The sequence below is a fragment of the Lithobates pipiens genome, unplaced genomic scaffold (assembly GCF_037356315.1).
Source record: "Lithobates pipiens isolate NorthernLeopardFrog02 unplaced genomic scaffold, aLitPip1_a1.2 Scaffold_19, whole genome shotgun sequence".
Lineage (NCBI taxonomy): Eukaryota > Metazoa > Chordata > Amphibia > Anura > Ranidae > Lithobates > Lithobates pipiens.
This window is the reverse complement of record NW_027507764.1, coordinates 247519949-247546362: the sequence shown is the minus strand read 5'-3', so window position 1 is coordinate 247546362 and position 26414 is coordinate 247519949. Positions and strand designations below refer to the sequence as shown.

The window sequence follows — 26414 nt, the reverse complement described above, 5'->3', positions numbered from 1 at the left end:
TGAAGATTAAAGGTGGCCATGGATGGACTGAAATTCAGCCAGTTGAGCAGCAAGTGTGTGGCCATTCCTGTTTGACAGAAGTCAGTCGTTAGATAAACTTCTGTTGAATGGATCGGTGTCTCCAGTCGCTGATCAGTGTTTTCTGACAGTAATGTGTCCCGCTGTCAGAATCCAATGTCTCGTCAGGGCGTGGGGGAATTGCTCCATTCATCTTGTTTGTGTGGATGGAGGAACATGTTTGTTTTTTTTATTTTTATTCAGCCTGATGGCAAAAAAATACAAAAAAGTTAACCAAGCATAGCCAGTTTAACAAGAGTTACATCCTTGTTTATATAATACACACTCATTACTAAGCAGTTAGGCCAGCCATACATGGTGCAAATTCCTTTCCTGCAACTACTGGTTGCAAGAAAGAAATTTGCACGACTTCCTTATGAACACAGTGTTGACGGGGAACCAGCAATTGTCTTATCCCGGGGGAGGGGGGCGGGGAAGAAGACTGTGATTCAGACATCTCAAGTCTCCCGTATTTCAGGGGCAGCTCGCAGACACCCGCAAGTGGTGCCCAATATCGGGCTGTGGGGCTGATCTTGGATGGTCCCCTGGTTCACAGTCAGGGATGATCGGTGCAGCAGGAGGGACAGATGTGAATGCTGATCTCCCTGTATAGCTGTATACCAATCAGCTTCTAGGTTTTATTGTCAAAACTTAATTGAACATGTTGAAGTTAGAAGTTGATTGGCTACCATGCACAGCTGCACTAAATGTGAGACTTTGGTAAATCTCCCCCACATGTGTGCAAGGACCTGAAATGTATATTTTTTTGTAAAATAAAATGTATTTGTAAATAAGGTAAAAAACAAAAAAACAAAAAAAAAAACACTTTTTAAAATGGAAAACTTAATTGCCATTGATATGTTTATTCTTCCTTCCTTTAGCCCACCTATATCTACCAGCAGAATACAGATACACTGTATCTGTCATAATGTGTCGCATACTAATATAGGTATACTTGATGTTTTAGCTTTTGGTGGTTTGTGGCTCCACGTGAAAGCTGTCCTGATTGGACTATTATCTACAACTGCAGCCCATGGAGGATACTTATGAGCTATTCTCAGTAGTTACTAGCTATTGAACACTGTTATTTGAAAAAAAAATGATCACATATGAACCAGTATTTTTTGTTTTAGACAGAAGCTTTTGCAAAGGCCTTGTATTGACATGCCACTTTTAGCTTTCCTGGTCCTTAGTGTCTAGGGATGTCTAAAAAAAATAGTCAGTTTGTCAGAATGTTTGACTTCTTAATCACTCATTTAGGGTACATCCAGGTTTAATGCTCCTAAAAAACAATCTATTAAAGTAGTAATAAATCCTAGGAGAAAAAATCACTTTTACTTTCAGCAGCACATTACTATGTATTTTTGCCAATTCTTTTACCTTTTTTTTACCCCAAAGACTCACTTTTTCATTCCTATGGTCCCACGTCTTATCATAGTGTTTCCCCCACCTCTGGTCAGGGAAAGTGCAATGCAGCAGTTAGGTGGTCTACTGCATCATGTTATTCAGCTTCTGCTGGTTACTTCAGGGGTACCCATGTTAGTGCACAGTCCAGGCCAGAAACAAGCACATGAGGGCAGGTCCAGAGAACCCCTGCAAGGCAACTGAGCCTGGGCAAAATTTAATGGGATACAGTTTTTGATAATAGATTGCCCTGCAAAGAATGCTAGAAAGAAAATGGGAACAGCAACAACATAAATACTTGAGATATGCAAACAACGACAGGGAAAGTTTAATAACACCTTATGTGAACTGTTTCATACACCTTGCTTCTTTAAATATTTTAAAGCTCAACTCTGGGCTTTGGATTTTAACTGACAGTTCCTGCGCTCACCCAGCAATCTATGCTTTTTTTATACTTACTTGCCATAGGGTCCTCTTCCGCTTTGCCTTGAACCCTCTCCATATTAAATGATTCAGAGAGCAGTGCTGAATTGATAATATCAATGGCACAGTATGTCCTTAGTCTTTGAAGTTGAATGATATTGGCCATTGAGTTGAATGACTATGGACAACGTGTGGCAAAAAAGAGTTTACTTTGAAGGACAGCCCCAAATGAAGGTGCCTATTGCAGATTTTTTTATGTATATATCACTTTGTTTTTGTGTTTTGCTAAAATTCCAAGCCCCCTAAGGGCTTAGCTCATGGTATTAATAGACTAGGCCCTAGTTAATATTGTTTCTTATTATGTGATCACTGTGGAGGACAAAGAGCTCACAGTGATTATTATGTTCCTTGTAAGTAAAACTTTTCTCTAGTCTTGCTTTTCTTCCTATATCATCAGTTTTACCTGCACAATGTGATATTTGCTGTAGTATTATGATGCTCAATTAAATAGTCTCAAAATCTAAACAGCAAATGGCAAACTGTCACATTCTCAAAACCTAAAAACATTACATAAGGAAAAATGGGTAAATACGTCTGGGACAATATTATTTACAGTAATACCAGGTCACTTATACAAATAAAAATCCCCTTGGTCATGCTAGGGTAATACACCTTTGGATTGTAGGATAATACTGTATACAGTAAAACCTTGGTTTGCGAGCATAATTTGTTCCAGAAACATGCTTGTAATTCAAAGCACTTATATATCAAAGCAAATTTCTTTATTTTTTGAAACATCCTTTTTCTGTAAATGTTTTATTCGCACCAACCTTGACCTTTTCATAATAAATCCTTATGTTGAAAAGTGTTAACCTTGTCTTTAAAGCTCTTGATGCAAACTATAAACGAACCTGTCTCTAAAAAGGGCGCTACTGTGGTAGAGTAAGGCACCGAGCAGACCTGTCTGTGGTGGCAGCGTGTGTTGCAGGCGCTTATTCTAAACTTATAATTGGTATTGCTTAAATTACGAGTCCCCCCGGCTCTAACTTTTTAAACGGGGGTGGTGGCAGTTAAAGGGTTAATTGTGTAATTAGCCCAGTGACAATCGCTCTCAGGCTACCCACACCTAGATTGTGGTCCCGCAAGCTGGAAAATCTTTGTGCTGGGTGCAGCTGAGTGTGGCATTGTTACGTAAGTGACAGCGTGGTGTGAGGTTGGCCGGTCCTTTGTCGCCAGTTAGCGAGGAGGGCAGGGATCTGACACGCGCATTCGTCACATATTGGTAATTTCCCCATTAGAAATAATGTAAACTAAGATGATTTGTTCCACAACCATTTATTCATAGGTCTTTCAATTTATAGTCCATATAAAAAGATCATAGCATGTGATTGTTGTGTAACCATAAAATGTCCATTTAGAAATGGAAGCCTCTACAAGGGGATTAGATGCAAAATCCAGCAGGAGCTACAGAGTATAAAAGAGAAGAGAGAGGCCTCTAAGTGTAGCAATATGGTTACATTTAATGAAGGTACAACCTTTAGCAACTCATATGGTTGATGATTAAAACAGGCACATCTAAGTATGCAGGCATCCGGGGTAAAGCTGTCCACATAGACCATCCTCTGCACCACCGGCTCTCACCGATGTCGATCTGCAATCATGACTGGAAAGACTACGCTGCAGTAAAAGGATCTGAAAGCGAGCCTTAAAGAACTTGTGGAGCACAGCGTGGAAGGGATAACGTTGATGGCGGTGTGGAGGATGATGAGCTGGGAGGATGTGAGTTGCTAAATGTTGTACCTTCATTAAATGTGACCATATTACCACATTTAGAGGAGCCTCTCTTTTGTTTTATACTCAGTTGAGACTTGACACTACTTGTATATCAAGACATCACTTGTTTAACAAGTCAAAATTAATGAAACCAAGTTACTCTCAAACCAAGGTTTTACTGTATATGACATTTAAAAAGAGAGGTGTAGGTGGTAGATTGGCATATATTCTGCTAATACTATAGGGCTGAATGCAGAAGAACATGAAGTGCCTTTGTTTTTAGAGCAGTGTTCAGGTTGAAATCAGAAGGGTGCCCCACTAGAAGATTCTGTTAAACTACATAGTGTTCTGTAGCCTGAACATTGCTATTTAAGGCACAGTCCTGCAATGTGACAACAGCAGACCATAAGTAGTCTAAACCAGTCACCAACCAGTATTCTGTGGACCACTGATGGTCCAAGAGAAAATTTTGGTGGTCCCCAGGGGTTCTGCCTCAAATCAATATTGTGGCGGATGTATACCACCCATGTTGTTTCCGGTGTTGTTCTCAATGCGCACTGACAGTCAACACTGTCAGCGCACATTGATATCCGATGCCTCCTTTGTAGTTCCGGCTCCTGTGAACCCAGAGGGAGGCACCGGGAGTAGTGAAAGAGTGGGAAGTGAAGAAGGAGGGGATTTTCCAATGGCAGCACTAATCACAGACTGTGGGAAGGAGCACGGAGCTCAAGCACATGGCTGGATAAGGAGGTGAGATCCAATGATGAGTCTATGTAGGGCAGCAGTGTGATGCAGAGTGCTGAGGGGGGCAGAGAGTCAAAGCATTGTGAATATAAGGCAGCAGTGTGATCCAGGGGAAGAGGGACAGAGAGCTAGAGCATTGTGTGTATAAGGCATGTAAAATTCATGTTAGTGATCCGCTGGATTCAAATTTGTGAGTTTAGTGGTCCATAAGGTCCAAAAGGTTGGAGACCACTGGTCTAAACCATGTAACAGTAATAATTCAAAAATGCATTAATATTGCATAAAGTCTTACCACAAACAGTGAGGACATCCAAACTATAAATATAGAGTAAATTGTCGCTTCCCACCACCATAACAAAGTAATATTGTGAAAATACCGATACAGTGTTAATAACAAATTAACTGTCAATAATACATTTCTTTGGAAATGTAATTTATGGAAATTGTGTTTTCGGCATTGAATCAAGATAAAAGAGTTTACTCAATAGCACGGAGAGGATCTCAGTTATGTGACTATTTTTACATTGTCTAGTCTGCGAACGGAAGTCACTGTAGGCACATAGTTCCATATGATTTATATAAAACTTTAATTGAAATCAATTATTAATTTGCTTTGTGTTTGCCTATCAACCCTTTTAAATCTGCAGCCATAGAGCGGGGCTTATAGAGTCTTTTTAGAAATCTGAGCCTGTATGACGTTTATTGATTTACTGTGCTGGATGCTTGCAATTTTTGCCAATGTTGCAGTGAACTTGAGGAGTTTGGGAAAGGTTAGTCTGCATTAAACCTGCATTTTCCAGTAAGTCAGCTCCTGTAGAATGCATGTCACTTTTCTAGTAAGCGCTAACCCTGAAAGTGCAGAGTCTCCAAATGTTCCTGGCCCCAGGAGGTCATAGCACCCAAGCATAACTGCTAGTCTCCTTTGTGTGCACACAATATATTCTGAACAGCAAAAATCATTGTTTATCTTTTCTTCACATCCTTTTTTTGTGCTATTATCTGATTTCCAAAGCTTTCATAGGCTTATTAAATACAAGAAAATGATAATTTTGTAATAAACATTATGCAGTTCAGAGACTAATGAAAACCAAAAGTCCTTGCATGAAGAACAAAAAGGACTCTAGATGTAGGCCCAATAGCATTTGTGTCACCTCTAACAAGGTGTCTAATAAATGTAACATATTTTTAGCAGTATGAGTTGTTTACAAGCACTCTTATGTAATAATACTGTCATACACAGCACTCCACAAGTTGATTCATTTTGCTGTTAATATGCAATGGAAACAAAAAGGAGGAAGCTGCTAACCTCAAGGCTTGAAGTAAGCAGATGCTAGAGCATCCATTAGTGATATTTTATCTGATTAGTATTACTAATGGAATGGGTCAGCCTGCCATTCTCCAAAAGCAGATCTGTTCCAGATCATTCTTTCTTGTCAATACAGACGTCCTAGTTATAAAGGTACAGACAGCCAAGCTATTACAAGCTGGGACTAGAGAATCTGTAAAGCAATAGGTGAAATACAATTTTGTTTAGATATCTTTTTTACCATATCTGTCACTAAAACTGGCAGAGAAAGCATGTAATCTACGTATTATATACAGCAGGATATGGCAGAAGATTCCAAATGTATGTATGTTTTCCGCCAGTGCTATTTAGGCATTCAATTATCTCTAATGTATATGAAAAGTCTCACTCTTGGTATATAAGCAAACATCTAAAATTCAAAAAGTGTAAAATGTAAATAACTGAATAAGGGCAAACTTTTGTCATGTGGTTTCAACGTCTCCGAAAAAGGTTAAAAGGGTATGTAAACCCTAAGGCCATTTTCAGACAAGGCAGCCCCATCAAGTAAATCCTCTTGTTCAGTGCAGGATCTCTCCGCTGATCCCCACTGAGCAGGCGAATGACATTTCCGTGTCCACTTCTCTATGCAGAGTGGACACAGACACAGCCCGCTGTTCTCTATGGGGTGGTCGGATGGAAATGAATCACCTATCTGCTTCCATCCGACTGTCATCTGATCTACCAGATGGATGGGGGGATTCCCATCCATCAATTGTTTTCAAATCAAATGCACTGTCCATTAGTGTGAAAGGGGTCTAACAATGTACTTCTCAGATTTGTTCACTTTTGATCTGATGAAAATACTGTTTTGTTATGTCCCATAATTTCAAACAATATATCAGATGATTCAGCCAAAACCTCTGTGAGCGTAAAATTCCCTTTACTCTTTGCCTTGTTCCAAGTTCTAACCGGGGACTACAACCCCCGTTCCCATGCTATGAAAGAAAAGAAGAGGCTGCTCCTCCATAGATACACTATATTGTCAAAGGTTTTGCACTTGAACTTCGATGGCATCCCGGTCTTAGTCCAAAGGGTTCAATATTTATTTGGCTCACCCTTTGCAGCTATAACAGCTTCAACTCTTCTGGGAAGGCTGTCCACAAGGTTTAGGAGTGTGTCCATAGGAATGTTTGGCCATTCTTCCAGAAGCGTAGCATTTGTGAGGTCAGACACTGATGTTGGACAAGAAGGCCTGGCTTGCAGTCTCCACTCTAATTCATCCCAAAGGTGTTCTATCCGGTTAAGGTCAAGTTCCTCCACCCCAAACTCGCTCATCCATGTCTTTATGGACCTTGATTTGTGCACTGGTCCAAATCATTTTGTGGAGGAGGGAATTATGGTGTGGTGTTGTTTTTCAGGGGTTGGGCTTGGCCCCTTAGTGAAGGGAAGGCTTAAGGCGTCAGCATAACAAGACATTTTGAACAATTTCATGCTCCCAACTTTGTGGGAACAGGTGGGGATGGCCCCTTCCTGTTCTAACAAGGACAAGACATGAATTAATGAGTCTCTTAAAGTCTATGGGAACAAAGGTTGAGTATGTGTAGCATTGTAATCTAAAATCTGTGTTATAAACTATGTTACATGGGAAGCACAGAGGGGTGTAGATGGTGCTGAGGTTTTATTAAACTACAGATATCCTTTTAACCCTCAATATGTACAAAATGAGACCTGATTACAGGAAGCAGAGGACTCAGCTGCATCTCAGTAAAATGTTCTTCTGTATGTATAGCGCATACAGAGAAAGATAATGTGGAAGGTTAGGTTTTGTATCAATAGGAGCAAATAAACTTAGTCTCTTATTTGACCCACATAACATAGCAACCAGATATTTTTTCACATACATCTCCATACAAATGTAATGCTATAAAGAGCCTATGGCAAATTACAGGGATGCCTAGTTGCTTGCCAGAGTTTAGGTTTCACATTGCTTATTTTTGAATCGAGCAGACAAAAGCTAGTTGCTAGTGTTTATGTATATTCACACCTTTCAACAATGTTATTAAATCAGAACTAAAAGCAAGCAGCTGGATAGTGAAAAATTAGCAGAATTTTGATGATGTTATCCTATCTCCCCCTATTAGTAAGTTCTCATTATCAGGTTGACAGCACTGTGCAATGTAGTAGAGCCAGACTGGCATATAGTGCTGCTCTTTCCTTTCCTAGGCTTCAATTGTGCAGGGAATTACAGGAGGCTGATGTACTATTTCCATTTAAAAATTGCATTTAAAGAAGAATTCCAGGTATGCAAAGCATTCTGTGATTGGACGAGGTGGAAAGGCAGGGCTGTGATGTCTCAGTCTCCATGTAGCCCAGTCAGAGAACGTTTTGCATTCATTGAGAAAATGCAAAGCATTCTTCGTGTTTGGTGGCAGCCACTCAGCATGGGAACTGGACGCAAGTGGAAATCACTGGAACAGTGGTGTCAACTTCAGGGATTTCCAACTTCTAGAGCCATCAGCCTGCTAAGGTATACGTATGCATAGTTAAATTAGTCCAAGCTAGACCATGTATCCGGAATTCTTCTTTATTAAAAACGGACCAAATAGCATCAGAAGACTTCAGATTGCATACATCAGCATTCAGATTAGATTTATTACAAATAGTGGGAAACCCGATTTGTACCTGCATAAGGGTCGGTCATGTCAAAAGTGAGATTGGATCTACTGGTGGAGCTTGGTGTGCTTACATGTTTTTGACACTCTAGCAGTGCAATCTCCAGCCATTACCAACTCCTCATACTGTGCACCTGGGAGTTTTGGGTCCACCTTTGCTTGTTCCAGTTCCTCCTGTTGTAATCCTCTTAATATAAAATAAAAAATCCATCATGAAGAGCGTGACTCCCTTATAATGGCTACAGCAGATATGGAGACCCAGGAACCTAATGGCAGACATCCTACCAACACAGACCACAAGCAATAAAATACATTGTGAGGTGGTTTACCTTTCCAGTATGTGCCAAAAAAAATTAAACATCATTTTAGGATGGACCCTTTAACGATTTTTTGAAGAATTCATGGAATAATCTGAGCATTTTAGACCTGCCCATAATTCTGCATTGAAATAAGGATTTTTGTATTATTTGTTTACTGCAATGTACCATTATCTTTACATAAACCAGTCACTTTATGTTTTCACCACATTGGGAACTGTGCTAAAAATGGGAAGAAAGTTTGAGCAGGGCATGTTTTACATTTTTATATAAGTAAGCACAGCTAAACAGAGATTACTTACAGGAAGCCCCTGTCCTCATGGTATAATCTACTCATTGACCTGCCAGCTCTAGATTCTTTCTCCATATGTAAATTGAGAAGGGTCTTCTTGATAGAGCTTTGATTTGATTTCAACAATGCTACTCCCATCTTTGCTTATATGATACCGTCACCAAAATAAAAACATCAAGTTAGTTGCATAGCCAATTGCTATAAACATAAGTTTATCAATCTACTGAGATCTGAAATTTAATCCACATAAAATTAAATAAATTATCTGTTTACCAAACATTTTAATGGACACTTACTTGTTAAAAAAAGAGAAGTTATATCCCTATATCTCTTGGTGCAGTGACTGAAATAGGCATCCTTGGTTAGATTTAACGTTAAAACTTAAATAACAACTGAAGCTAAATAGTTTTTTTATTTTAGGATAGCATGGAAAAAAAACATTCTTATATGCTGTGTCTTCCATACTTCTTGTCAGTTTGAGGGGTGTCCCCACTTTCTTTCTATTTGATATCACCAGCATAAAGAGATGCTCTAGTAAAGTGTCAAAGACATGTTACAAGAGATGACCAGGGAATGTAACCATTTTTCTACCCAAGAAAAACAAGAAAAGTTTTGACTGGAGTTCTGACTTAGGCCGGGTTCACACCACAGCGATGCGGGAACGCCGTGAATCCGCGGCGTTTTCCCGCATCGCATTACTCCCGCCGGCAGTTCACACTGCCCTATGCGGACGGCTGGGAGTGTCAATGTTATGTTAATGACACCCCCAGATCCGTCCGCATATCGCAGTGCGATCTGCCGACTCGCACAGGAATCGGATCGCATGGTGTGAACCCCCATGCGATCCGATTCTGTTGCGGACCCAAAAAAGGGTCCCGTGCGAGTTTGCTGCGGGAGCGCTGCGAATTCAGCCATACTATCTGTATGGCTGTACTCGCATCGCTACGGAGATCGGATGTGATTTGCTGTGCGAATCACATCCGGATCTCCCCCCGCAGCAGTGTGAACCGGGCCTTAAAGAGGAACTAAACTCTAGAATTTGAAAAAAGACAGACATCAGAGAACAAAGACAGAAGCAGAGGGTAAAAAAGGCAGACAAGGAGGGGCAGGCAGAGCAGCTGCTGAGTAGGAGAGCCATATCCCGCCTCTAAAGCCTGGTACAACCTACTAGTTTAATTTAGCAGAGCTGTATGAAAAAAACTCACAGCTCAGGATGAGTCACTATACTAACTATCCGATGTCAGTACAGCAATCTCCCCTGCTGTGCTATTGTGTTCTGACTGGGGGAGGGCCAGCTGCCAGAACACTGCGGTCAGGTCTCTCAGCCATTGGCTGAGAGCGCTGATTGGGAGCCGATCAGCAAACCTTTTTCGGTCATGTCCCTTCAAAGAAGCCGTCCGAACTGTCGGAGCGGCTTCAGTATATATGGGCTGAATGTCAGCCGGTTTCTATTGAACTAGCTGATGCTGCCCGAAATTCAGCCCCTGTGTACTGAGCTTTAGAGAGCTGGAGTATCGGAACCAGTAAGTTGCTAACAAAAGAGAGAGATAAATGCACCTTTCTGCATTTAACTTTTTTTTTTCCTGAAGTTATCTTTAAAGGGAAAAAACATTCTTTGAATTAACAAATATGAATTAAAGATTGCTTTCTTTGTCATTGTATGAATTATGACTTTGCTCATTATGTGCATGTTAGCTCTCACAGAATTATATAGAAGTATTCCAGTATCGAATTAAATTCTCGTTCAGTGTCACTAACTTAGAAAGTATCAAAGCTAGTGGCAACCAGGCAACTAGCATTTTAAGGAGGCTAGCAATGGATGCCCCCAGTAGTGGCTGGTGCTCCACTTTTTGGGGAGTGGCAAACAACCCCCCCTCCGCCAGCCATGCTCGCAAGCTTGCTCGCAAGCCCGCCAGCCCCGCACTTACCCCATTAAGGTCACAAGGGGGTTTCAACAGCTTCACCGGCTTCTCCTCCTGCTCAATACGGTCGCTTCTCCTCCCAGCCAATCTGGTCTCAGGACCCATTTCCTGGCCTGATTGGCTAGGAGGAGAGGCAGGAAGACAATAGTGAATGCTGATTCGCTATTGTCACAAGTGGGTGGGCTCAGGGTGCAGTGCTCTAATCATGTGCTTCACAAAAAAAAAACCCATAGAACGCTATGCATCCGGCACACTGTATGGAGATTAGGGGCTGGGCACATAGAAATTGGGGGGGGGTGCCCATGTGGCCCTTATGGACAGGCCGCTGCTGGATGCCCCATGTTACTTTCTGTACTTGTTTCCTTTTACTAACCTTTATTTAGAGAAAGTTTAACTAACATGCCTTTTAACCACTTCCCGACCAGCGCACGACGATGTACGTCGACAGAATGGCACGGGCAGGCATATTGGCGTACAGGTATGTCCAATATTCGATGCCGCCCTGCCATCGGGAGCGCACCGCCGGCGGCGCGCTCCCGCGCTGGTCGGGACCCCCGTGAGTCTGGTCGCGGGACCCGCGGACTCGATCGCCGCGGGCATCCCCGCGATCGTCTCACGGAGCGGCCGAATGGAGGAAATGCTGTGTAAACAACATTTTTCCATTCTGCCTAGCAACTAGTGACGCTGATCTCTGCTCCATGTGATTGGAGCAGAGATCAGTGTACACTAAATGAAAGCCCAACCCCCCCACAGTTAGTAACACACCCCTAGGAACACTTAACCCCTACACTGCCACCCACTGGTTAACCCTTTCACTGCCAGTGTCATTTACACAGGAATCACTGCATTTATATAGCAGTGATTACTGTATAAATGACAATGGTCCCAAAAATGTGTCAAAAATGTCCGATGGGTCCCCCACAATGTCGCAGTCACAATAAAAATCGCAGATCGCCGCCATTACTAGTAAAAAAAATAATAATAAAAAATTATTAATAAAAATGCTATAAAACTATCCCTATTTTGTAAACGCTATAACTTTTGCGCAAACCAATCAATAATCGCTTATTGCGATTTTTTTTTACCAAAAATATGTAGAAGAATACGTATCGGCCTAAACTGAGGGAAAAAAATGTTTTTTTATATATTTTTGGGGGATATTTATTATAACAAAAAGTAAAAAATAATGCGTTTTTTTCAAAATTGTCGCTCTATTTTTGTTTATAGCGCAAAAAATAAAAACCGCAGGGGTGATCAAATACCACCAAAAGAAAGCTCTATTTGGAAAAAAAGGACGTCAATTTTGTTTGGGAGCCACGTCGCACGACCGCGCAATTGTCAGTGAAAGGGACGCAGTGCCGAATCGCAAAAAGTGGTCTGGTCTTTGACCAGAAAATTGGTCCGGTCTGAAAGTGGTTAAAACTAGCCACGGCAAAAAAGTTCAGTTAACATTAACATTTTTGTAAAGGCTTAAGTTGTTATACTCCAATTAATTCTCTGCAATAAGGTAAAAAAAAAAAAAGGAGGAACTGCCCTTTCACTCTCTCCTTAAGGACATGGAAACAGCAGAGGAAGCCATTGGCTCCTGCTGCTGTCATTCAAATCCTGTGAGCAGAGAGTGGGGAACAGGTCCGAGCAGCACTGTTTGTGTGTCAAGGATCAAGCCTGCATGAATGCCCACATAGCAAGTGTTTTACTATAGGGGCACTCAGAGAAGAGGAGCCTGGAGCACTGGCAGGGCACCCCAGAAGAGGAAGGGCGGGCAGCTTTGTGCTAAATCATTGCACAGAGCAGGAAAGTATGACATGTTTTTTATTTAATAAAAAAAAATTAGAACTTTACAATTACAGTAAATTGTAATATTGAAAGTTCTTCTGAACACACTGCTTATGGAATGTATGAGTGTATTTATCTGTTTGAAAATGTAAACGTTACATCTGTTTGAAAGTGAAAAAACTATAATAAAATGTCACCCATCCACAGTTTAAAGGAAGCGATCTTGATGAATGAGAATAAGAAATAATATTCTAGTTCCATATTTTTATCTATATGATCATATATGGATTAGACACAGTTTCTTCAAGAATATAACAATTGTACATGCAGTGATTCACTAATTAAATTGCTATGTTTCTGTCCCAATTAATACTGCCGTCTAATGCAAGCTTTGCTCTATCTATGGCCATGTTACATATTTATCTCCAGCAGTCAGGTGCAGAACAATGTTAGAGATTTTATTAAAGGAGCCAAAAGCATTGCTTTTCCATTGCTACAATTTTAGGTTTAAGCTACAATCCTGAACTCCAGCATAAACATAAAATGAATTTACATAAACAGTGCATTTCACTTTAAAGTGTTGTAGAGTATACAGTATATCCAGGCTTTCAGTTTGATTTTCCAAAGTTAAAGAGATTGTTCACTTAGCAAACTGAATTTTCACTGAGTTTAGTAAATAAGATGAATCTGTGACAACCGATCACACACTATCAAAAAATCCTGTTTTTTAAATTCCCCTCACACAGTATTGGCTATTTAAAGTGAAAAGGTTTCACTCTATTTTCTCTCATTCGCTAGCAAACATGCATTTTTCAAAGTGAACGTTGACATTGTAAAGTGAAAAACCCTGGCTTCTTTACTAAATCATCCTCCGTGTATTTATCTTTAGAGGTCCTTCACATACTTTACAATCTTATGGTTTTCAGCACAATATTGTTACCTCTTTTCAACTATGGTAAGCCTTTTATAGATCAAGAAAATAATACAAGTACAGAATGAACTGGAAAGCTTCTTATCCCTTGTAAATTGTGCATGTGCTTTGGCAGAAAGCCTTAATAAAGTATTTGAGAAGGCATAAAAACACAAATAAAACTTGCCTGTTCCTTTTGTAGTTGTTAAACAGATAAAGACCTTAAAGTGTATGCAAATGCAAAACATTTTATTTTAGTTTTGGATAGAGTTGGGAGCTACCTTATTACTTCCTGTTCCACATACACAGCAGGAAGTAAGGGCAATTGTCTGCAAAGCAAGGCAATATCTCCTCTTAGGCAGGCCATAGATTGGGGGTCGGCAACCAGTCGATCCCAGTCCACCTGTTGACTGTCTGCAGGTGACAGGTAGACCGCGACCAGGTTCCAGCGCCACTGACCCCCGCCTTCTAGGTACCGGTCCCAGGCTCTCTCTCCCTCCCGCCTCAAGCCTCCTTCGTGGCTCCACCACATCTTCTATGTTCCGATCTCTCTCTCAAACCCGCCTCCAGCCTCCTCTGCCGCTGTTATCAGTGAACAGCTGAGACCAGGTGGAAGCACAGCTCAGGACTTAGGGCAATGGGAAAGGCTGGCCGAATTAACTTTTTAAAGTAAACCACTTGTGATTGGTTGCTAGGACACAGGGTGGTCCTAAGCAACCAATCACCAGCTTGCTAATATGAAAATTGACTCTGCCAGCTCCCATTCTCTGTCCAGAACTGTGCAGCCTCCCGGTCTCCTGTGGAAACCAGTAAGACACTGCTATGGGATGTAAGAGGGGCAGAAGTTACTGCTATTGGGGGTTGATGGGGGCAGAAGACACCACTGTGTGGGGGGATAGACATGTGCAATTCGTTTATTTCCAAATTAGTTTTTTTTTTTAGACAAATTCGTTAATTCCGAATTTCCGAGTTACTGAATCTTTCAATTTCCGAAATGTCCGAATATAAATAAATTTCCGAAATTACGAATTTCCGAAATTTCCGAATTTCTGAACTTCAAATTTTCAGATTTCCAGATTTTCCGGTTTTTGGATTTCCGAATTTCCGAATTTCTGAATTTTAGAATTTCCGAATTTTGAATTTTCCGAATTCAGAATTTTTGGGATTTTCGGATTTCCAAATTTCGGATGTTCGGAATTCAGAATTTTCAGAAATTCGAAAATCTGAAAAAAAGAAAGAAAATCTGTTTAATTCTAAATAATAACTAACTATTAAATTATAGGAATTGGAATTCCCTTTCAAATTTGTCAGTGAACGTAACGAGTACGAATTTATCCAAAGTTACGAATTATCTGAAATAATCGTTAATTTAATAGTTATTAATTAAACTGATTTTCTTTTTATCAGATTTTCAAATTTTTTAGACTTTCAAATCTTTGAATTCCCGAATTCCGAAAATCCGAAAATTCGGCGTTCCAAAAATCCAAAAATCCGAAATTCGGAAATCCGAAAATTTGAAATTCGGAAATTCTAAAATTTGAAATTCGGAAAATCGAAAATTCGGAAATCTGAAAAATCGAAATGTAAAAATTCCCCAAATTTCCGAATTCCGAATTTCCGAATTTTCCATTTTCCGATTTTCCGAATTTAAGAAATTTCCGAAAAAATCGAACAAACTAATGAAATGAAAGGGAAAATGAATGAATTTTTTTTGTCAGTGCACATGTCTAGTGGGGGGATGATGTGAAGGGGCAAAGGACACTGTTATAGGCAGAGTCACCTCCGTAGCGGTGTGGTCTACCATCCTTCCCATCCCCCCCACCCCTCCTGAACCCTGCATTCTAAGCGCAAAGCACACCTTAACCCTGCATTCTGAGTGCAATCCACTCCTCCACCCTGCATTCTGAGCGTAATACACCCCTTAACCCTGCATTCTGAGCATAATACACTCTTTAACCCTACATTCTGAGCATAGCGCACTCTTGATCCCTGCATTCTGAGCATAATACACTCTTTACCCTACATTCTGAGACGGCGCACTCTTGATCCCTGCATTCTGAGTGTAATACACTCATTAACCCTGCATTCTGAGTGCAGTGCACTCATGAGCCCTGCATTCTGAGCATAATGCACTGGTGAACCCTGCATTCTCTGCATAACGCACCCTGCACACTTTTGTAATACGTTTGGGGGGGTGGTGATCTTTGACTTCATTAGTGTTGTTCAAGTAGATCTCCATCTCTTGAAGGTTGCCTAGCCCTGCCATAGATGATTACCGAGGGTTGCAGAAAAGAAGATCCCTCGATTGCCCCATCAACACAGTCGGTGTTGATGAGGGAATCCCTCCTACTGAACTATTGTGTTCTCCTGGGGAGGGGAGGGCATGAGTTGTCCCTTCTGGGAGAAGATAGTGATTATTGCTAGCGGCTATAGCCATTGGCAATAATCGCATGCTAGGAATGCGACATGTTGGTTGTACCCAATTTGATTGATCGATGTATTGACTTTGGTACAATCAGCTTGCCTACACATGGATCACACCAACCGGTGTCCATTGTGTAGGAGAAATGCTTCATTTATTATGACACAAGGTACTATTAATCATTTTTTTCTAACTTTGTTGAAATATCACAAAATGCCACTTGTATACCTATGTGCCACAACTCACTGTGATGCACTGTGGTGTGGTTACCTGCAGTGTGGTTATTTGCACATTGTGGTGTGAACAGGGCACCATTGTTTTCTACATGTCCTTTTGTTAAGCTGGCATTGATCTATGAAAAGCAATGCAATGCAACTGAGACAGACACAGTTGTCGCTATCACACATTTCTCCAGGAGCAAGAGTGTTTTCTAATTAAAACATAATAAACAGATTTTACACATTTATAATAATTTTCTTGTTTTTGCTTTTTGTTGCAGGGGAAAGTACAGCACTTGGATTTTAGAGAGGCCTTGCCCTGTTGTCCTAGAGGTGAAATTTAGCATTGCTGTTGCAGACTGGTATGTACTATGTTTACTTATGTAATGTAGTAGACAATATCTAATGTGGCGTAAAAAACTTCTGCTTTTTGTTTGCTACCTTATTTATGCGCATAGTGTTTAAGAGTAATGCTTGAGAACTGAGAATTGATTTATCCGTTTTGTATGCACTAATATATGTGCATTTTTCACTTACAAAATCCAAAAATCCTTTCTGATCAGTCCTTAACGCCAAGGGAACTTACAAGCTGACTTCTCTACCATGGTCATAAAAGCCACAAAGGCCAAATTATGAAGTTAAACCCTAACAGTGAACCTTTTTTATTTGTTGTGTTAAATGTACACGTAGAACCATTCTAGAAGTGCAAAAAAATGTTTCTTTCAGAAACCTTGTCAGCTGTCAACTTCCTGTGTTCTTTGCCTATGCTTCACTCTTGTTGGTTACATTGTTTTCTGCTATCTCTTGAAAACTACAGAACCCCTTCCATCTATGTTATGGAGGAGAGGAGATTAGAGGGAGAGGATATTGTAGTCCTGCACTAGGGTGGCCAATCTGCTTCCCCATGTATACAGTATGGGGAGTGAATGTTGTCACCCTAAGACAGAAAGTGTGTTGCTGGCAGGATCACCAGATAAAACATAAGAGAAAAAAAAAGAAATTAATCCAGCAATTGCGCTGGTAAGTTACATACCCAGCTGAAAAATATATGATCCCGAACCTTTCTTCAGACTACAGAGCATTCTAGAAGTACAGTCAGATTCATGACTAGGGATGAGCTGAACACCCCCCGGTTGGGTTCGTACCAGAACCTTTGAACGGACCTAAAATTCATACGAACTTTAGAACCCTATTAAAGTCTATGGAGTTCGAACGTTCGAAATCAAAAGTGCTCATTTTAAAGGCTAATATGCAAGCTATGCAACAGACAACACCAGCAATAAGGGGTATCTTCAGGTGTATACTGTGCTGGAGGCACACAACACCCACTTTAACACCTGCAGATGCCTGTATTAGAGAACACCAGCAATAAAGGGTAGATACAGGTGTATACTGCGCTGGAGGCACACAACACCCACTAACTCCTGCAGATGGCTGAGAAAAGAACACACTGTCCCTGCCTATCTAGCTCTTTCCCTGCATGCCAACACACTACACAAGGCCGCCGTGCTGGCGGCCCTTATATAGTGTGGGGCGTATACTAAACCCCCTGAGCTATAATTGGCCAATTATGGCTCTCCTCGCTGCCGGCGCTGTGATTAGCCAAGCATGTGGGGTCACAGTGCATGCTTGGCCAATCATGAGCCAGCAATGCACTGCGATGGCGTAGAGCATTTTGGACCGTTTGTGCCACACGAATTTGGTGCGAACAGTCCACAAAGTTCTGAATTCGCCGAACAGACATGCGTTCAAATCGAACACCGAGCTCATCCCTATTCATGACCCACCTCAGACTGTGATTGGACAGTAAAGTAGCAGCAGCATGCCAGTGAAGTCATCCCTATTTTACTCCCTCGGTTCACACAGGGGGCGACACGACTTGCCGCGCCGCGACCTGACAAGTCGCCCCCGTTCTGTACTACGGAACCGTTCTAAGAGGAGCGACTCGAGTCGCTCCGACTTAGAAAAAAGGTTCCTGTACTACTTTTGGGCGACCTCGGGCGACTTGCATTGACTTCTATACAGAAGTCATTTGCAAGTCGCCGCTGAGGTCGTGGCGCGGCAAGTCGTGTCGCCCCCTGTGTGAACCGAGCCTTACCTTAAATTGTTTTTAATGTATTAGACTGACAGCACTAAAGAAAGAAAGACCGTCCTGAGCAACTCAAAGTTCTGACCTTCTTCCATAGTCTGCTATGAAGATTTATAAATTAGAGTTCTAGTTTCATGTTGACAGTATGGCTGTTGGTTTCAAAGGCATTAATTTCCAGGTTCATTAGCAAGTTACATAACATCATTGTATGAGCTATTTCTTGAATTAGTAGAGTAATTTTATTCAGTTCAACGTAAGCAAACAATATTAAATAAGCAGAGCATGATGGAATCGGGCATAATTTACAGCTTGGATAATGGTTGTGTTAATCAAGATAGATTGAATAATGTGACATTAAATCAAAACGAAGAATTGTGTTGTTCAAATTCATGGTGCTGCTGTAAAATAAATATGTCACATGTTATAAAATGAACTAAAACAAATAATGGGCTTTAATGCAATGGATTTATGCTGTGAAATATTATTCTACAGACATTTGTTTTAAATCTTACAATAAAAGGCTGTCTGTAGTTCAGAATAATTAAAAAATAAATAAATAAACACATAAGGTAAAAGATTTTTTGTGCTTAGTACCACCAGGTAGACAAATGTTTGCCAGCTGTGCCAGAAATGGAAACCTAAATTACACTGTTTGCTATAGGCATGTCTCTGCTTTATCATTCCTCATTTACTTGTTCTTAAACCCCAGCCCCATTGAAATCTTTTGAAAGTTTTCTCAGAATGTATGCTTGCATATGTGGTGTAGTAAATGGCTTTCTTTGTGATTTTACATTTTGGTCACTTTTTATGTGCCCGTCTCCCTCAGCATGATGTTTCTACAAGCCTGGAACCACTAGGCCTCATTCACTATAGTGTGATGTGAGAGGAATTGCAGTTGAGTCAATATTTCAGCCATCCAGTCATGTAAAAGAGTCGAACTGGCAGTCACTGCATTAATTCTTTCCTTTCAGCAGTCTTGATACACATGAACATAAAAAAAAATCATATTTTGTTTACAGACTGCTGACTGAAAGTGATGCTAAGGGCTATTTGTTGTAATTAAAAAAAAGGTTATGCTTACCTGCGCCGTGCAACAATATTGCACAGAAAGATAATTTTCCTGCTTTACTGACAGTCATCCCGCCGGCGCTGTTGACTCATTCCCTCCTTCGAGTGCCTCCTGTAGCATCCTGGGTACTATGGAGGCACCCACACATGTGCAATTATGTTGGGTCCCAAACCAGGATGTGTGTCTATAGACACTGGACTTATGGCAGCAGGAGCCTAGGGATTCACTGCTCTCAGTTTCTCCTGTTAAAACAGGAAGGGAGAAGAGGGTAGCTGGAGCCAGAGACAACACTGGAGCAGTGACATGGAGCCAGGTAAGTGCTTAGGAAAAGGGGGGGTAGTACAGGTAGTGAGGCGTTCCTCATACACACTACTGTTTTTTTTTTTTTTCGTTCAACCCAGTGGGTTGAATGAAAAAAAAATGGCTCAGGTTGGAGCTGCTGTACTAACAATCTGATGTTAGCACACTTGTATTCCCAACTGTGCTATTGTGTTCTGACAGGGGGGGGTGTCCCCCCCCTGCCTGAACACTCCAGTCAGTGCTCTAAGCCATTGAGAGCGCTGATCAGGAGCTGACCAGCGAATCTTTTTCAGTCATGTCCCTTCAACAGAAGCTGGCAAAACGGCTTCTGTTGGAAAGGCTGACGCATACACAGGCCGAATGTCGGACGGTTTCTATTGAACCGGCAGATGCCACCTGACATTCGGTGTGTACTAGGCTTTAAGCTTTAGTGCCACTGTAACAATAACAAGTAAAGTCAAGTAAATAGAGAGATAAATTAACGTTTGCAATAAACAACCGGTCATGTGTAAAAGATGCTTTTGTTTTTAAAGTTCCCTTGCATGTAATCAGATGTTTGAAGTGAATTACCTTTAAATCCCCTCTCATTACTTATCCTTTAGTAAATCCTGCCCATTGGTGTACAAGAGGGCCTTGTAGGCATGACCAAGGCAGTTGAGGGTGACAAGATTTTACAGGCCTCAAATAAAGGCCTTTCACACTGATCCGCTGTAGCTTCCCCTCAGCACAGTGAACCTGTAGCATTCATGCAAATTACCCGTGCTTTGCCAAAGGTTTCAATTAGATTGGGAGGTTTTGGTGTATTTTCTGAAAGCATACCAAAACTGACCAATCTAATGGATGTCTAAGGCAAAGCAGTGGTAACCCACACAAATACCGTGGGCACTGCAAGGAATCTGCAGCGGATTAGTGTGAAAGGGGCCTAACTCTTCTCAACAGCTAAACATACTGTTAGTTCCAGTTGAACTTATCAATAAGAAATAGGGTATTGTTTTAGTTTTATTACGTATCATTTTGCAAATATTTCTAACCCTCTTTGAGGTATCATGTCCCAGTAAAAGGGTAACAGTGAAACCACCAGCAATGGGTTTACTAACACTACTGGCGTAATGACTATGTGCACAGTATTTATTTTAGGGGTTGGGAAAATTCAAACAAATGCTTTGCTACAGTCACAGTGCTTGATTATGATGTGCTTTTCTGAGCTTATCCACAATCATCCAATAGTCGCTCATGAAAAAAAATCGGCATGTGTACTATATTTTTCATTTCAAGTACACTATAAATATTATGATTTCAAAGTAACCCTATCTATCAGTGATGCATCTTAAACATTAAAGCATCTCAAATATTCATATGCCCTAATGTAAACAAAACAAATACTGTATGCGTATGTTCAGAGTACTAATACATAAACATTCTATAATTAGGGCAAAAAGATAAGAAATATATAGAAAACAATGTGTGCCATATCTAAAGTGCAATGGCTAGAAGCGTAGCTTGAAGCTTGTGGGCCCGGTGCAAAAGTTGACCTGCCCCCCCCACTACTTCCAACGTGCCTGCAGATACATCCACTGCACGCCAATATACTCAAAGTGGCTTAAGAGTTTTGAGTTCCCAGACTTCCTCTTTACATCAGAGGACAGGGATTACCACTGGAGAATTAAAGGACAGGGATCCCTGGCAGGTCACTTGGCAGAGCTCCTTTCCCATCCCAGCACTGTATACAGCTCCCCACCCCCACTACACAAGGCTGAAATCACATTCCTTTACACAGTCTGTCAGTCTTCACAGGGTGTATCTGGCTTTTATGTTGCCCTTCTAGTTGCAGTAGGCAGAAGGCAGATACACCCTGTGAAGATCATGGCTGACTGGCTGTGTTGTAAAAGAATTTGATTTCAGCGCTGCGGAGGAGGAACTGTATAGAGTGCTCTAATGGCAAAGGAGCTCAGCAGCCGGGCATTGCATGCAGGGTGGAGGGGGTGGTCAGGGGGCTTTGGGGGGGCAACTTAGATCTGGGAGGGCAAAGCCATGTGACACAAAATCTGGAGCCTGCTGCCCTTCAGGGGCCCCCCGAGGAGGTGTTAAAGGATTTGTTTTAACAGTTTCTGAAGGTTTCTCTGTCAGTGTTGGCAGGTGCGTGCCTTTTCCCAAGTTGTCAGGGAAGTGAGGTAAGTAAACATCCCAAATGGGGGGGTACAGAGAATCCCAGCTGGTGACTAGGAGACACTGAGCAGTGTCATACCTCACCAGTGACATCAGTCCCATTGTGGCTACAGGACAGCACTCTCCTCCTCTTGCCTCCCTGAACTCGGTTACCATTCCACGTTTCCAGCACACAGCACCGACACTTCCCCATCCTGGGCTGTTCTCACCTTGTCTCCTCTCAATTCAGGAAATGGCTCATGGCTTCTCCCCAGCCAATGGGAACAGAGGGGTGTGGACTGTGGAAGGAAAAGTAGAAGCCCAGTACTGGAGCATGGCTGTGGGGCCCTAGGGCAGATCAGATCTGGATTTTGTGGATGATATAATAATATGATAGAGAGGATGCAGGGGCCCCCTGAAGCTAGGGGCAGGGTTACAAATGTGACCCCTGCAACCCCTTATGCTACTTCCATGGCAATGGCAGCAGGCCATGTTGAGAAATCATGAGGTCCTATCCCTAAAGATTCAGGGTCCTTTCTCTTAACATTTCACTGTAGACTTTTAGAGGGGACACAGTTATCAGCTTGTTCTCCTTATATATTTAAAAGTGTAGCACCCTCTAGTGTGTGCTACTAGAAGTGAGAGCAGGCAAACTATACTCTGACTCATGTTTAGCCTGTGAGTCTGTAATTAGGCCAGGAATACTAGAAGTTAGGACTGGATGACTCATTCTGACAGCTCTCTGGTGCCTCCCCCTGTTTCTAGAATGTTGGAGAACATTCTGGAAGATAGTGGGCGAAGGCTGGGAGAGTTTCCCCTAAATGTTTAGGGGCCCTTAGCCAATTCCCAAGAGTAGGCCTGGCAGGGGACTAAGGAGCCCATAAATAGGAATGAGCTATGCCAGTCGGGGCAGTGCTGAGGGGTTTTACCTCAGGCTGGAGTTTGGGAGGCTGGCTGGGAAGGATCTCAACACAGGAGGCAGTTGGAGGGACCTTAGCTGGAGAGGCAGCAGAGAGAGCAAGGAGAGACAGTGAGCAGATCAGCACGGTGCAGGGACAGACAAGGGGAGAGACTGACAGCTGTAGCAGTGCTCTCTTGAAGAAAGCAGTATGCCAAGTCTTCCTCCAACTTTGTCCTGGTGAGTCTCCATGTGTGTGTCAGTCCGGAGGACTGGGAAGAGAAAGCAGCCAGGTGGGTTGGTGGCAGCCAGGTGGGCTAGCTTCCTGCAAGCAGTAGAACTGGGATCAGTGTCTATGGGAGAAGCAGAAGGTTGTGTGAGATGCTGTTCACTCCACATGTGCTACTTTACCAAGGGACTGCAAGTTCCTAGCCTGGAATGGGCTGTTGTTGAACTAACTAGAGAAGGCTAGTTCCCCCAGGAGTGAACCAGAGGAAGCTGTACAAGAGAACCAGGTTTGTGCAGGTGGAAGGAAGAAGAAGAATCTGTAAATAGGGAGGAAGTCGTCCCTGGTTTTGATTGTTGGATGTTTTTAAGTTGAGTATCCCATAATCCCTTATCCCATCCAAGTTATCATCCCCTAATAAAATAACAAAAAATAAAACCAAAGGACTGACTTCTGTGTCTGGATGCAATAAGGAACTGATGTGTGACTGGCTGTGCAGCAGTGGGGAATCCTGACATGAGCAACTCCTATGGGGTAGTGCTACATATGAGACCATTCATAATTACTGTAACTGTGTTTTTATTTATATCAGGCTATGCCCATGACACTTGTAACTGGGTTTATTTATTAATACATTTGCACATAAGTGTCACAGTAATATCATAACATACTGTAAATAAAAACATAGTTATTTATGAATTGTGCCTCTCACGTAGATCTTATATTAACTTTAATGTTATTTTTTAACTGTTATTTTGTCAACTTTTACATTTTACATTTCATTCAGGAGTATCTGAGCCCATGATCACGCAAAATCATCACTAATCTCACCTAAAATACACATGGGGGCCATTCATCGCATATATCATTCACTTTTCTCAGTCCGAGAAAAGAACTGCAAATGTTAATAAACCAACTCTCCTCTGACAGCTTTATAAGCAGTGAAGGGCCACGATGTGTAAAGGCAGGATACGTTGTTTATTAAATGCACACCTAACTTGTTATAAAGCTGCATTCACACCTGAGCGTAGCGTTTTCAAGCATTTTTTGCGGCATTTTTACCGCGATTTGCGGCAGTTTTTCCCGCGATTCGCGGTAGTTTTTACCTCGATTTGCCGCAATTTTGTGCAGGGCAAAAGGTCACCAATGTTAAAGGAAGAAAAACGCCCAAATCTGCTCAATTCGAGTGACAAAAAAGGGTCCGGAACTTGTTTGAGCTTCAGCGTTCGGCTTCAGGCGACATGTAGTGGAGATGTGAACCATCTCCATTGAGAATAATATAATTTTTCCCCTCTAGCGTTTTGTAGCTTCAGGCTTCAAGCTGCAAAACGCTCAGGTGTGAATGGGGTCTTAATGTATGGCCTCTGCACCTCACAGCTGACATATTTAATTTATTTCTTGCACCATTTTGATTTAGGTCCAAATATATCATACACCCCCCTAAGAAATACTTCCCTTCCCTGACAGGTCCTATTGCAGATACATTTATATTTTTATACATTTACTTGGTGCTCTACATCTATACTACTAACATAAAAAACAGGTCATAGACGCTCAATATAACTACTGATAAATGCACCTTTCACAAACTGTACCCTGAAACTTTATGCCATCATATATGTCTTTATTAAAATATGAGTAATATTGGCAAGTACCATGGACAAAAATTTCACATGTGCCCAAGCATATGGTCAGGTGTATCTATAGACAACCATTTATTGAGCAAAACTAGATTTTCTATACAGAATAATTCTGCTTGGGAAGGTTATCTCAGTAAGATTAAAACAAAGACTGAAAAGGTTGACATTCTACCTTCAGCTCAGTGTCTGGCCCTGTGTGCCTCATTTCTCTCCATAGAGAACAATGGCACACTGTAGCTCTGTAGCTAAGGCTTTCTCTCACCTTGGATTAGGTTACAGTATATCTGTATAAGTAGCAGGGCTGGCAGAATATTGGCAGTTGTTAGGAGTTGTATTTGTATATTCAATACTTTTTTTTCAATTGATGAGTATAACTCATGTCCCTTTTCATAATGTTAGCAATCTATGCCGAGTATTTCCATATTTTGCCTACACTGCCCTTTTAAAGGGAATAAAAAAAAATACAGATTACTAATATTGCAATTCAACAAATCTTTTGTTGCCACTGTATTTTCTCTTCTTACTGTAATTGATTTTACCTAGTAGGTGCAAACAAATTGGGGTTGATTTACCAACAACTAATGGGCTGTTCATTTTGCAAAAAGATTTTCTCTTAACTTAGTGAATTCGGTAAAAATTCACTTTGCAAAGGATATTATTATTAAAAGTGAAGAAACTCATTGGTTTAATGGGGGAAAGGGTGAGAAAGAAAAAAAAATTGAGAAGAGGAAAAAGAGGGAGATAAATGGTCACAAGGTCTCCAAAATGTAATGAATTAAATATGGAGGCTCCCTGGAAAAATTGCATATAAACCATAAATGACATGTGCACCTTCTATAATAAGCATACCACATGGGGGATTGTGAATAAGTGGATTCCATAATATTATACAGTGGGGTTATTTACGAAAGGCAAATCCACTTTGCACTGCAAGTGCACTTGGAAGTGCAGTTGCTCTAAATCTAAGGGGTAGATCTGAAATGAGGGGAAGCTCTGCTGATTTTATCATCCAATCATGTGCAAGCTAAAATGCTGTTTTTTATTTTCCTTGCATGTCCCTCTCGGATCTACAGCAACTTTACTTCCAAGTGCACTTTCAATGCAAAGTGGACTTGCCTTTCGTAAATAACCCCAGTATGTAATTTCTGTGCATACAAGTATATGCAATCTAACATGCTCACTCCAGCTACTAGCTATGACATTTTTCCTTTTGGAAATATTTTGTGCAGTTTTGTAACTTTTATTTAAAATGGCTGTAAAAAGAAGCAGCAGTTGCTTCTGGAGTCATAGAGCGCTCAACAATAACACAGTGACATTGATACTTCTCTTAATTCCTAGTTAAACATCCTGGTGCCAGAGCTGAATGGAACAGCATGCTCTGCAATCACTGTGCAGAAAGAGGTGTACAATACCCCAGCCCTCCTCCAATGTCATAGCAAATGAAGAGGGGTGAGGAGCCAATGCAAGAACTTGTTCCGCTGCTCAAAAGATCGTATTCACCTAAATGAAAACCTGTTTGATTCATTGCAGGGAATGTTCAGGACAGCCTCTAATTATGCAATTGAACAGGTTATTGAGATAATGTGTGGACTAAAATACATGACTGAGCAAAAGCGTTGCTGCTCACCTCCTTCTTGTCACATCATTATTAGAAAATCAGCTTTTACCAGCGATGGGTTCACGCTGAAGAAAATTATAGGGGGATACATTTTATACAGATTCAAAACTTTTAGAATAATTATTCAAAGAAATGAAATATATGGCTTTAGTGGATGAATAATAAGAATTATGTAGTACTCTCTATGACAATTCCTAGAGTCTCAATGGAAGTG

At 41.3% G+C, this 26414-nt stretch overlaps 1 protein-coding gene across 21 annotated transcripts in view; it reads left to right on the top strand.

Moving 5' to 3' along the window:
• LOC143996687 (poly(rC)-binding protein 3-like) overlaps positions 1-26414 on the top strand; it is a 1318080-nt gene that overhangs the window by 1142659 nt on the left and 149007 nt on the right. For all 21 annotated transcript variants that reach the window (XM_077491910.1, XM_077491906.1, XM_077491899.1 and 18 more), the window contains one exon: positions 16497-16577. The gene's annotated coding sequence lies outside the window, so the exon portion shown is untranslated. The remainder of the gene's footprint in view (positions 1-16496; positions 16578-26414) is intronic.